This window comes from Oncorhynchus nerka, linkage group LG28 (genome assembly GCF_034236695.1).
Source record: "Oncorhynchus nerka isolate Pitt River linkage group LG28, Oner_Uvic_2.0, whole genome shotgun sequence".
Taxonomy (NCBI): Eukaryota; Metazoa; Chordata; class Actinopteri; order Salmoniformes; family Salmonidae; genus Oncorhynchus; species Oncorhynchus nerka.
Genome location: NC_088423.1, coordinates 80,108,628 through 80,120,792, shown reverse-complemented (window position 1 = coordinate 80,120,792; position 12,165 = coordinate 80,108,628). Strand labels below are relative to the sequence as shown.

General features: G+C 43.1%; 1 pseudogene; it reads right to left on the bottom strand.

Annotated features, from left to right (window-relative positions):
* Positions 1–12,165, bottom strand: part of LOC115113754 (leucine-rich repeat-containing protein 49-like) — a 59,069-nt pseudogene that overhangs the window by 23,332 nt on the left and 23,572 nt on the right.

Genomic DNA, 12,165 nt, shown 5'->3' with positions numbered 1-12,165 from the left:
TGGGCGGTTAATGCAAAGCAGATGACTCCTCTTTACATGACAAGCAAACACCACAGTGCATTTCAAGTAGTTAAGAATTAAGTGGCCATTGAGGAGCAGCCCTCAGAGCGCTTTAGGTATAACTGCTTACCGGGACCTCAGCATCAACAGAAATTGCTTACAGACATATGACAGCATATCATACAAGTTGATATAAATGATTTAATACATTGTTCAACATCAAAAACGGCCCTCTTGCACTCTCCTTAAATAATGCACTTATAGTGTAACTCCTACAACATTAGTCATCCTCATCCACTGTCTACAAGGGGTTATGCAGTGTATGTTACATGTGCAATGTGTTTAAACAAAAGCACACCTAACATCTTATTGTACTCATAATAAACCCTAATGGCTAGCAGACGATAAGCATGTTCATATTGTGACTAGTTTTGGCTATTCATATGAATAAACAGGAAATGTTTTGGAGGTAAAAACATTTGAACAAACAGCATTGAGGGCCAAGGAGTTTGGTTACTGTCCAAATAAGCACTTTCCACAAATGAAATCTGTATGGCTTAATTATGTTGTTGACATGCATCCGGCAGAAAAGCTTATATAACACGTTAAATGCCACAAAATATTTGAAATATTTGGTTAATGACTTAAACTCTCACCAGCTATTCTGCTCAGTACGTATCAATGACCTGTGACATTATTTGAATTCCACTTTATCGTTGTGGAATTTTTCCTCTTATGTGACAATCAGCCAGCTAACATCAGTTGTATATATGTCAGAACAGAAGAACATATTGTTCAGTCAACATGGCGAGATATCTGCGATAGTAACAGTATAGTGCAGTATGTTAAACACAAATATGTACAGAGTCAACATAAGGTAAGGTACCTTGTGCATGGCCTGCTTGTGACTCTCCCTCTTCTTCTCATCCTCCTTCCGGGCCGTGACGCAGGCCATACGTCGCTCCTCCTCCTGCAGAAAAGAGGGTCAATAACACAATCAGGGTGTCGCACCATTCATGGACGAGTCTGAATTATTCAACATAAGACGGAGGCACAGTCAGAATAATGTCTGATATGTTGGCTGCAGATTTTCCCTCTGCAGGAAGGACCAGTTGGAGAGACAACATCTCCTGCTGCATCACAGGATTATCTGTCTCTCTAATATTCGGCTGCAGCCTCATCTGAACTGAGCCCAGCTGTTTGGGTGTGCCAGGCAGAGATCCCAGCATGCAATGCACCAGCAGAGACAATATGAGACTGCCAGCTGAGCTCTAGGGGATGTTTAGCGCTGGCTACTCTGTGAGGATTCGGCTGAGAAAGGATTCCTTGATATGGTTCACTGAAAATGCTGCCATGGCTCCAGAATCAAAGTGCTATCTTTCATACCCTTTGCATAATGTTTTTTTCTATAAGGGGAAGGCCTTTTATCAAAAATACTTTGTAACAAAAAAGTTAAATCAGTATGTGAAATGTTGTATTTTTGTATTTTATTAGAATCCGCATTAGCTGTTGCAAAAGCAGCAGCTACTCTTCCTGGGATCCACACAAAACATGAAACATAATACAGAATGCCATAATACAGAACATCAATAGATAAGAACAGCTTAAGGACAGAACTACATTAAAAAATATATAAAGGCACACGTAGCCTACATATCAATGAATACACACAAAATATCTAGGTCAAATAGAGGAGAGGCGTTGTGCCGTGAGGTGTTGCTTTATCTGTTTTTTAAACCAGGTTTACTGTTTATTTGAGCAATATGAGATGGAAGTTCCATGCAATAAGGGCTCAAATCAGTTTGAGCAGAGGACGAGCAGAGGACCTTAAGTGCTGTCACAACTAGGCTATGTGTAATAGTATCAATAATGCATTGTCATCCTTTCCCACTAATTAGTAGACTAGATTATTAGGTGAAATAGCGCTGAATATTTGTCATTAACACTGTTCATTTCCCCCTGAACAAACCCAGTCTGTTGTATTGACACAGATATCCCACAAGGAGCAAAGGTAACAGTTTCCTGGCATCTATGGATTATTTTCTGTCTCAAAGCAAGAGGAGTTCAGCTCCTCCACATCTGCAGCCAGCTTTAACCCTTATTTTACTCATAAATTATATCTGCCTGCCTTGGCACTGACAGCAAGTATGTTATATCTCAAACTATGTTACTACCAGTCACATAGAGCGAGTGCTCATCTGTGGAAAGTTGTGCAAATCAGATTCTGATCTCAGGAGGACTTGCCCATCCTATTGGCTGCAGGCCATTACCTCCATATTCTAAGGGTAAGGTGTGTGTGTGGTACTTCAGGGATCATGTAGTCTACAAGCTCAGACCTGGGTGTTGCCTGCCTGCTTAACAGCTTTCAAATGCATGAACCTCTGAACTCAAGTGCCTCGTATGTAGTGTGAATACAATGACATCATGTTTGACGGGCAATTCAGCTTTTATCCCTATGGATATCAAGCATGTGGTAGTTTCAAGGATTCTGTAAATTGTTGCACCGAGCGTATGTCTTACCGTGACACGTTTCATGTCCAGCTGTCTGAGTTGAAGCACACAGCGCAAGGCGGCCTGCTTGTACCATGTCTCCAGGGCTACTGGGTTCCCATCCAGGGTGAGCTCAGAAAGGGAGCACGACTCTCCCAGGCAGGCTAGCTCATCAAAACTACACACAGAGAGAGAAAACACACACCACAAAGGTCATTAACAACTATCAATGGGATAAATACAATATAAAATCCAATTTTATTTGTCACATGCGCCGAATACAACAGGTGTAGACTTTACCGTGAAATGCTTACTTACAAGCACTTAACAAACAATGCAGTTTTAAGAAAATAGAGTTAAGAAAATATTTACTAAATAAACTAAAGTAAACATTTTTTAAAGTAACAATAAAATAACAACAATGAGGCTATATATACACAGGATACCAGTACCGAGTCAATGTGCGGGGGCACATGTTAGTCAAGTTAATTTGTACGTGTACGTAGGGGTAAAGTGACTATGCATTGATAATAAACAGCGAGTAGCAGCAGTGTAAAAACAAAGGGGGTGTGTCAAGAAAATAGTCCGGGTGGCCATTTAATTAATTGTTCAGCAGTCTTGTGGCTTGGGGGTAGAAGCTGTTAAGGAGCCTTTTGGACCTAGACTTGGCACTCCAGTACCTCTTGCCGTGTGGTAGCAGAAAGAACAGTCTATGACTTGGGTGACTGGAGTCTTTGACAATTTTTTAGGCATTCCTCTGACACCGCCTAGTATATTTTTTGGGTTCCCGAGTGGCACAGCGGTCTAAGGCACTACATCTCAGTGCTTGAGGCGTCAATACAGACACCCTGGTTCGAATTCAGGCTGGATCGCAACCGGCCGTGATTGGGAGTCCCATAGGGCGGCGCACAATTGGCCCAGCATCGTCCGGTCTTGGCCGGTGTAGGCCGCCATTATAAATAATCATTTGTTCTTAACTGACTTGCCTAATTAAATAAAGGTTAAGTAAAAAAATGTATATACACTACTGTTCAAAAGTTTGCGGTCACTAAGAAATGTCCTTGTTTTTGAAAGAAAAGCACATTTTTTGTCCATTAAAAAAACATGAAATTGATCAGAAATAGTGTAGACATTGTTAATGTTGTAAATGACAATTTTTCGCAGATTTTTAATGGAATATCTACATAGGCGTACAGAGGCCCATTATCAGCGACCATCCTGTGTTCCAACGGCACATTGTGTTAGTTAACCCTGGTGCACAACTGAGCAAGAGGACAAGTACATTAGAGTGTCTAGTTTGAGAAACAGATGCCTCACAAGTCCTCAACAGGCAGCTTCATTAAATGGTACCCGCAACGTCAACAGTGAAGAGGTACCTCCAGGATGCTGGCTTTTCTAGGCAGAGTTGCAAAGAAAAAGCCATATCTTAGACTGGCCAAGAAAAATAAAAGATTAAAATGGGCAAAAGAACACAGACACTGGACAGACGAACTCTGCCTAGAAGGCCAGAATCCCGGAGTGACTCTTCACTGTTGACGTTGAGACTGGTGTTTTGTGGGTACTATTTAATGAAGCTGCCAGTTGAGGACTTGTGAGGCGTCTGTTTCTGTTTCTCAAACTAGACACTCTAATGTACTTGTACTCTTGCTCAGTTGTGCACTGGGGCCTCCCACTCCTATTTCTATTCTGGTTAGAGACAGTTTGCGCTGTAATTGTGAAGGGAGTACAGCGTGTTGTACGAGATCTTCAGTTTCTTGAAGATGGAATAGCCTTCATTTCTTAGAACAAGAATAGACTGACGAGTTTCAGAAGAAAGTTCTTTGTTTCTGGCCATTTTTGAGCTTGTAATCGAACCCACAAATGCTGATGCTCCAGATACTCAACTAGTCTAAAGGCCAGTTTAATTGCTTCATTAATTAGCACAGTAATTTTTAGCTGTGCTAACATAATTGCAAAAGGGTTTTCTAATGATCAATTAGCCTTTTAAAATTATAAACTTGAATTAGCTAACATAACGTGCCATTGGAACACAGGAGTGATGTTTGCTGACAATTGGCCTCTGTACGCCTATGTAGATATTCCATTAAAAAATCTGACCGTTTCCAACTACAATAGTCGTTTACAACATTAACAATGTCTGCACTGTATTTCTGATCAATTTGATGTTATGTTAATGGACCAAAAATGTGCTTCTCTTTCAAAAAGACCACAAACTTTTGAACAGTAGGTTATATACAGTTGAAGTCGGAAGTTTACATACATTTAGGTTGGAGTCACTAAAACTCATTTTTCAAGCACTCCACAAATTTATTTTTAACAAACTATAGTTTTGGCAAGTCGGTTAGGACATCTACTTTGTGCATGACACAAGTCATTTTTTCAAAAAATTGTTTACAGAAAGATTATTTCACTTATAATTCACTGTATCACAATTCCAGTGGGTCAGAAGTTTAAAGTTGACAGTGTCTTTAAACAGCTTGGACAATTCCAGAAAATTATGTCATGGCTTTAGAAGCTTCTGATAGGCTAATTGACATAATTTGAGTCAATTGGAGGTGTACATGTGGATGTATTTCAAGGCCTACCTTCAAACTCAGTGCCTCTTTGCTTGACATCATGGGAAATAAAAATAAATCAGCCAAGACCTCAGAAAAAAATGGTAGACCTCCACAAGTCTGTTTCATCCTTGGGAGCAATTTCCAAACGCCTGAAGGTACCAAGTGCATCTGCACAAACAATAGTACGCAAGTATAAACACCATGGGACCACGCAGCCGTCATACCACTCAGGAAGGAGACGCGTTCTGTCTCCTAGAGATGAACGTACTTTGGTGCGAAAAGTGCAAATCAATCCCAGAACAACAGCAAAGGACCTTGTGAAGATGCTGGAGGAAACAGGCACAAAAGTATCTATATCCACAATAAAATAAGTCCTATATCGACATCCACTCAGCAAGGAAGAAGCCAGTGCTCCAAAACCGCCATAAAAAAGCCAGACTACACTTTGCAACTGCACATGGGGACAAAGATCGTACTTTTTGGAGAAATGTCCTCTGGTCTGATGAAACAAAAATAGAACTGTTTGGACATAATGACCATCGTTATGCTTGAAGGAAAAAGGGGGATGCTTGCAAGCCGAAGAACACCATCCCAACCGTGAAGCACGGGGGTGGCAGCATCATGTTGTGGGGGTGTGTTGCTGCAGGAGGGACTGGTGCACTTCACAAAATAGATGGCATCATGAGAATGAAAATTATGTGGATATATTGAACCAACATCTCAAGACATCAGTCAAGAAGTTAAAGCTTGGTCGCAAATGGGTCTTCCAAATGGGTCTTCCAAATGGACAATGACCCCAAGCATACTTCCAAAGTTGTGGCAAAATGGCTTAAGGACAACAATGTCAAGGTATTGGAGTGGTGAATAAAGTGGTGATCCTAACTGACCTAAGAAAGGGAATTTTTACTAGGATTAAATGTCAGGAATTGTGAAAATGTATATGGCTAAGGTGTATGTAAACTTCCGACTTCAACTATATATATAGTTGTATATATATGTACAGTGCCTTGCGAAAGTATTCGGCCCCCTTGAACTTTGCGACCTTTTGCCACATTTCAGGCTTCAAACATAAAGATATAAAACTGTATTTTTTTGTGAAGAATCCATTTCAAAATTATTCAGCCCCCTTAAGTTAATACTTTGTAGCGCCACCTTTTGCTGCGATTACAGCTGTAAGTCGCTTGGGGTATGTCTCTATCAGTTTTGCACATCGAGAGACTGAATTTTTTTCCCATTCCTCCTTGCAAAACAGCTCGAGCTCAGTGAGGTTGGATGGAGAGCATTTGTGAACAGCAGTTTTCAGTTCTTTCCACAGATTCTCGATTGGATTCAGGTCTGGACTTTGACTTGGCCATTCTAACACCTGGATATGTTTATTTTTGAACCATTCCATTGTAGATTTTGCTTTATGTTTTGGATCATTGTCTTGTTGGAAGACAAATCTCCGTCCCAGTCTCAGGTCTTTTGCAGACTCCATCAGGTTTTCTTCCAGAATGGTCCTGTATTTGGCTCCATCCATCTTCCCATCAATTTTAACCATCTTCCCTGTCCCTGCTGAAGAAAAGCAGGCCCAAACCATGATGCTGCCACCGCCATGTTTGACAGTGGGGATGTTGTGTTCAGGGTGATGAGCTGTGTTGCTTTTACGCCAAACATAACGTTTTGCATTGTTGCCAAAAAGTTCAATTTTGGTTTCATCTGACCAGAGCACCTTCTTCCACATGTTTGGTGTGTCTCCCAGGTGGCTTGTGGCAAACTTTAAACGACACTTTTTATGGATATCTTTAAGAAATGGCTTTCTTCTTGCCACTCTTCCATAAAGGCCAGATTTGTGCAATATACGACTGATTGTTGTCCTATGGACAGAGTCTCCCACCTCAGCTGTAGATCTCTGCAGTTCATCCAGAGTGATCATGGGCCTCTTGGCTGCATCTCTGATCAGTCTTCTCCTTGTATGAGCTGAAAGTTTAGAGGGACGGCCAGGTCTTGGTAGATTTGCAGTGGTCTGATACTCCTTCCATTTCAATATTATCGCTTGCACAGTGCTCCTTGGGATGTTTAAAGCTTGGGAAATATTTTTGTATCCAAATCCGGCTTTAAACTTCTTCACAACAGTATCTCGGACATGCCTGGTGTGTTCCTTGTTCTTCATGATGCTCTCTGCGCTTTTAACAGACCTCTGAGACTATCACAGTGCAGGTGCATTTATACGGAGACTTGATTACACACAGGTGGATTGTATTGATCATCATTAGTCATTTAGGTCAATATTGGATCATTCGGAGATCCTCACTGAACTTCTGGAGAGAGTTTGCTGCACTGAAAGTAAAGGGGCTGAATAATTTTGCACGCCCAATTTTTCAGTTTTTGATTTGTTAAAAAAGTTTGAAATATCCAATAAATGTCGTTCCACTTCATGATTGTGTCCCACTTGTTGTTGATTCTTCACAAAAAAATACAGTTTTATATCTTTATGTTTGAAGCCTGAAATGTGGCAAAAGGTCGCAAAGTTCAAGGGGGCCGAATACTTTCGCAAGGCACTGTATGTATGTATGTGTCCTGGATGGCAGGAAGCTTGGCCCCAGTGATGTACTGGGCTGTAAACCTTACGGTCGGATACCGAGCTGTTGCCATACCAGGCACTGATGCAACTATATGTTAATATGATGAGTAATTCACTTAGAAAAGCTCCCCCAACCTCTATTTTTGTTGAATTAACCTTATAATCCATAGGTCGACAATAACACCAGGGAACAGGGCCCGTATTCACAAAGCGTCTCAGATTAGGAATGCTGATCTAGGATCAGGTCCCCCTAGTCCATATAATCTTATTATGGCAAAATGGATCCAATATTAGCTCTCCTACCCTAAGACCCTTTTTGAATACCCAGGGCCCAGAACTCAACAAAAATAAAACATGGAAACGTGCTAATTGGGCCTGGGGCTGGCAGTGGAAGAAGGCATTGAAAGTAACAGACATGGCTTGGGGCTGGGTGAACAGAGTTTTAGATGGGAAGAGAATAACTAGGCTAAACAGGGTGGTAGGTAGCCAAGCTAACTAGGGTGGCAGGTGACCTAGCGGTTAGGAGCGTTGGGCCACTGAACGAATGGTCGCTGGTTCAAATCCCTGAGCTGACTAGGTGAAAATAATCGGTCGCTGTCCCTTTGAGCAAGACACCTAATCCTAATTGCTCCTGTAAATCACTCTGAATAAGAATGTCTGCTCAATGACAAATATGGAAATGTAATGTAAACAGTACAGTTGGTTCACCATGTGAATATAAATAGTGTTCTCGGCACTGTTTGCACAGAGAACTTCTGATTGGCCTAATTGTGATAATGATCGCTTCAACCAAAGGCTTTGCTGAGCCTGGGATGGCTTCTCCCTCAGCTACAGCTATGCAGACGTCAAATAAAGGCACGTGTTATCCACCAGGACTTCACTGTGCATAGTAGCCTACATTTCTCAGACGATTTAAATCAAAAGGCTCTGACAGATGCTCAAATGCAAGCCAGACTAGATGTTGTATTTTGCCATCATTATTGATTTATATAAGCTTTATGTTTGGGCAAGGCAGGCTTTAAATTATTTATTTCCTGCCTAAAACAGAGTGGGCTAGCAAGAGCTGCCATGAGAAATTAATCACATCAGGAGTCAACTGTGGCCCTCTGGACTGGCAACACTGTCTTATTAAATCAGGACTTCACAGGACCGTTTTCACAGGCAGAGACAGTGCTACTTCAGCATTCAGCCCCTGTCCTCCTGACTGAACTCAATGACAACTCCACTATTTATAGAAGGCTAAGGGAGGTAAAAGGCAGAGCCACAAACCACACAAGGAAAAAAGAACAGGGGTTTGAAAACTCTCTCTACAGTAACAAAACAGACTTTCCATTCATGAGACATGCCGACACACCATCTCTTAGCAACCCAGCAGTATAGTAGTTTGTTAGTCACTGGGGTAGGGAGAGACTGCCCACCCCAGCAGTACAGTAGGTTATTAGCCACTTGGGAAGGGAGAGACTGCCCACCTCAGCAGTCATTCAGTGTGTGCTCAGAGAGAGAGAGAGACCAGGCAGTATGGGTCCTCCTCTGCAGCAGAGGCCAGACCTAGCCCTGAGCTATAGGGAGCTGGCTGGGAGGGGAACCTGCCAGAAACTGTGCTCTGTGGAGAGGAGGGGGTTAAGCAGTAGCAGCAGTAGCAGCAGATCTTACCTGGTGATGCTGTTGCAGCTGAGAAAGAGGCGCTGGAGGCAGGGCAGCTGGTCTACCTCTGTCTAGACAAAGAGAGGGAGAGAAAGAGGGGGATGAAGAGAGGAGAGGGTGCTCTAGAGGGTCTTGCGTTGTGGTAGCGGTGGGGCACTGCACAGTCACAGCGTGGCTCAGATCTTCCCATCCCTCTCCATTCCCTCAGTCACCTTGCAGCTCCCAGCTCCGGCATACAGCCCCATCCGCCCTGCGCGCGCAGGCACACTGCCGCGGCTGCACAGGGAGGGGAGGGGGAGAGCAAGGAGAAGGGGAGGGAGAGAACAGGAGAGTGCGCTAATGCAGTGATCCCCTGCTGCAGGAACTCGCTCACTCACTCTGCTTATAGAAGAGAGAGAGAAAGAGAGAGAAAAGGGGGCTACTGGCACACAGAAACACACAGAGACACACAGAGACACAGCCCAGCAGCAGCAGAAGAACAAAGGGAAGGCGACAGCGATATGGGCAAATTATGAATTCAACAGGAATAGATTAAAGTCTCCAGTGGTGCCGTTGTCATGGAATCTGTTTTACCATCAGGCTGTTTCAGGATCAATGGAGGAGGGAGTCTGGGGGAGGATGGGAGGATGTGAGGAGGACCAGCAGGCTGGCTGGCTGATGAGGAAACAGAGGCACAGGCAATGTCACAGCCAGCTACAGAGGGTAGGACAGGGGGATGGCAGTGGGGATGACGTGTTCAGCCTCGCAGTAGGGCAGGGCAACCTCATTAGCTGCAACTTTCGAAGCCTTCTCCTGCACTGCTGTAGTGTGTCTCTGAGGATGAATGATCTGCGCTGGGATGCGTTTTTTTTAATTTTTAAATTTTATTTCACCTTTATTTAACCAGGTAGGCTAGTTGAGAGGTGTGTGTGTGCGTGTGTGTGGACACTGCCAGGAGGGACTTAAAGCGCTGTCAGCCCATACTGCAGACACACAATACCTCACATACAGCTACTGTACAGACTCCACCAGCAATGCCTGTCTCTCTGCCATTCCTCAGACAACAAGAGCTTAACCTAGCAGCCATCCACATAAACTCCCTCTACACTACCACAATACTCATCCACATACACACCCTCTACACTACCACAATACTCATCCACATAAACTCCCTCTACACTACCACAATACTCATCCACATAAACTCCCACTACACTACCACAATACTCATCCACACACGCTCACTTGCACGCACCCCCCCCCCCCCCCATTCTAACAACCCAAACGCCCACCTGCCAGATTAGCCTAATGGAGGCACTCCTTTCATCTGTGTGGGTGAAAGACGTAATGCCCAGTTATGGTGGATTCCCTCTGATCAGTCTACTATACCTGGTCGTCTACTACAGCTCTCACTATGCCGAGGGCCAACTGGTCAGCCACTGGACTAGAGCACAATATTGTGTAATGGCCATGCTGACCTCTAAAGTCATATCCATGCTCTCTGTTACATGAATCAGATCTGTGGGGCTTGGTCATTTAGTTTAGTTTATTAATTTGACCATTTAAAAAACAAGTACACACAAAACTTGACAAACCCATACATGCACATGAGTAAAATCATGGAGGATAACACACAATAAAGTCTGGGACTTATTTTCATTGTGGTCCTCTTGAAACAAGATGGCTAGGAAAGATCGAACACGGTTGAACAAAGTATGACAGCAAGATAATAAAACATAAAAACAAAGAAGAAAAACATCCATCTCATCATTGCAGTTACAACATAACTGGGCACAGAAGACATCAAACAGTTTTTTACTTTATTTTTCAGAGCTGCCCAGAGAGGACCTTGTTTTATGGGCAGAGACAACTCAGTCCACTCTCAGGCTCCAGTATACAAGAAAGTACCTTTCCCAGCATTACTCCTGAACCTGTATAAGCACACATTAGCAACACCTGATCTGGTGCTGTGATTGTGTGCATCCCTAACATGGGAAAAGTCATTTAGATATCTGGGTGCAGAACCATAAATACTCCTGTAAACCAAAACCAGTCTTATCTGGGACACCTTAGCCTCAACAGGCAGACAGTTGAGTTCCTGAATGCAGCTCCTGCCTATGTGAATATGTGGACTCACCTTCAATACTATCCTGATCAGCGTATTGTGGGCTATCTGGAGCTTCCCCTTCATAAGCTTAGATAAGCCCCCAAACCAGGAAGTACTCGCATAGTCAAAACTGCATTGAATGGGGGCAGTGTCTAGCACTCTAATGGAGTCCTTATCAAGCAGCTTAGACATTCTAGCCAAAAACTTAGTCTTGGCATTAACCTTCCCTAGCACTTTAGTGGCCATGTTCACACCTCCCAAGCTTCCATCCCAGGTAGCTAACAGAGGTTTTAGTAGTCAGGACCTCACCCCCTAACTCCACTCTGATTTCAGAGGATCTACACAATTTCGGTCTGGACCCCAAAATAATTGCCTCAGTTTTACCTAAGTGCAGAGATAGCTTGGAGATAATAAGCTATTTGCTCATGCTAGTAAGCGCTGTGCTAAGTATGCTCTCCAACATTTTTTTACTTTTGTGAGACAACAGAGGTGTAGAGTCATTCGCATAAAGGAAAAGACGGCAAGAACAAGCATCTTTCATATCGTTTATATACAGTAAAAACAGTAGAGCCCAAGCACACTCCCCTGCCGAACGCCACAACTCATTCGTTTTGCCTGAGACAGCAAACTATTAACCTCTACTACCTTCTCCCTACTTGACAAATATGCTTCCAGTTTGGAGATTAGGAGACAGTGGTTAACTGTATCAAAGGCCTTCTGTAGGTCCAGCAGTACCATTCCACACAGATTTCCCTCATCAATCGCTTTCCTGATGAAGTCAGTCAAGTAAAGTAGACATGAATCAGTGGAGTATGTTCTTATAA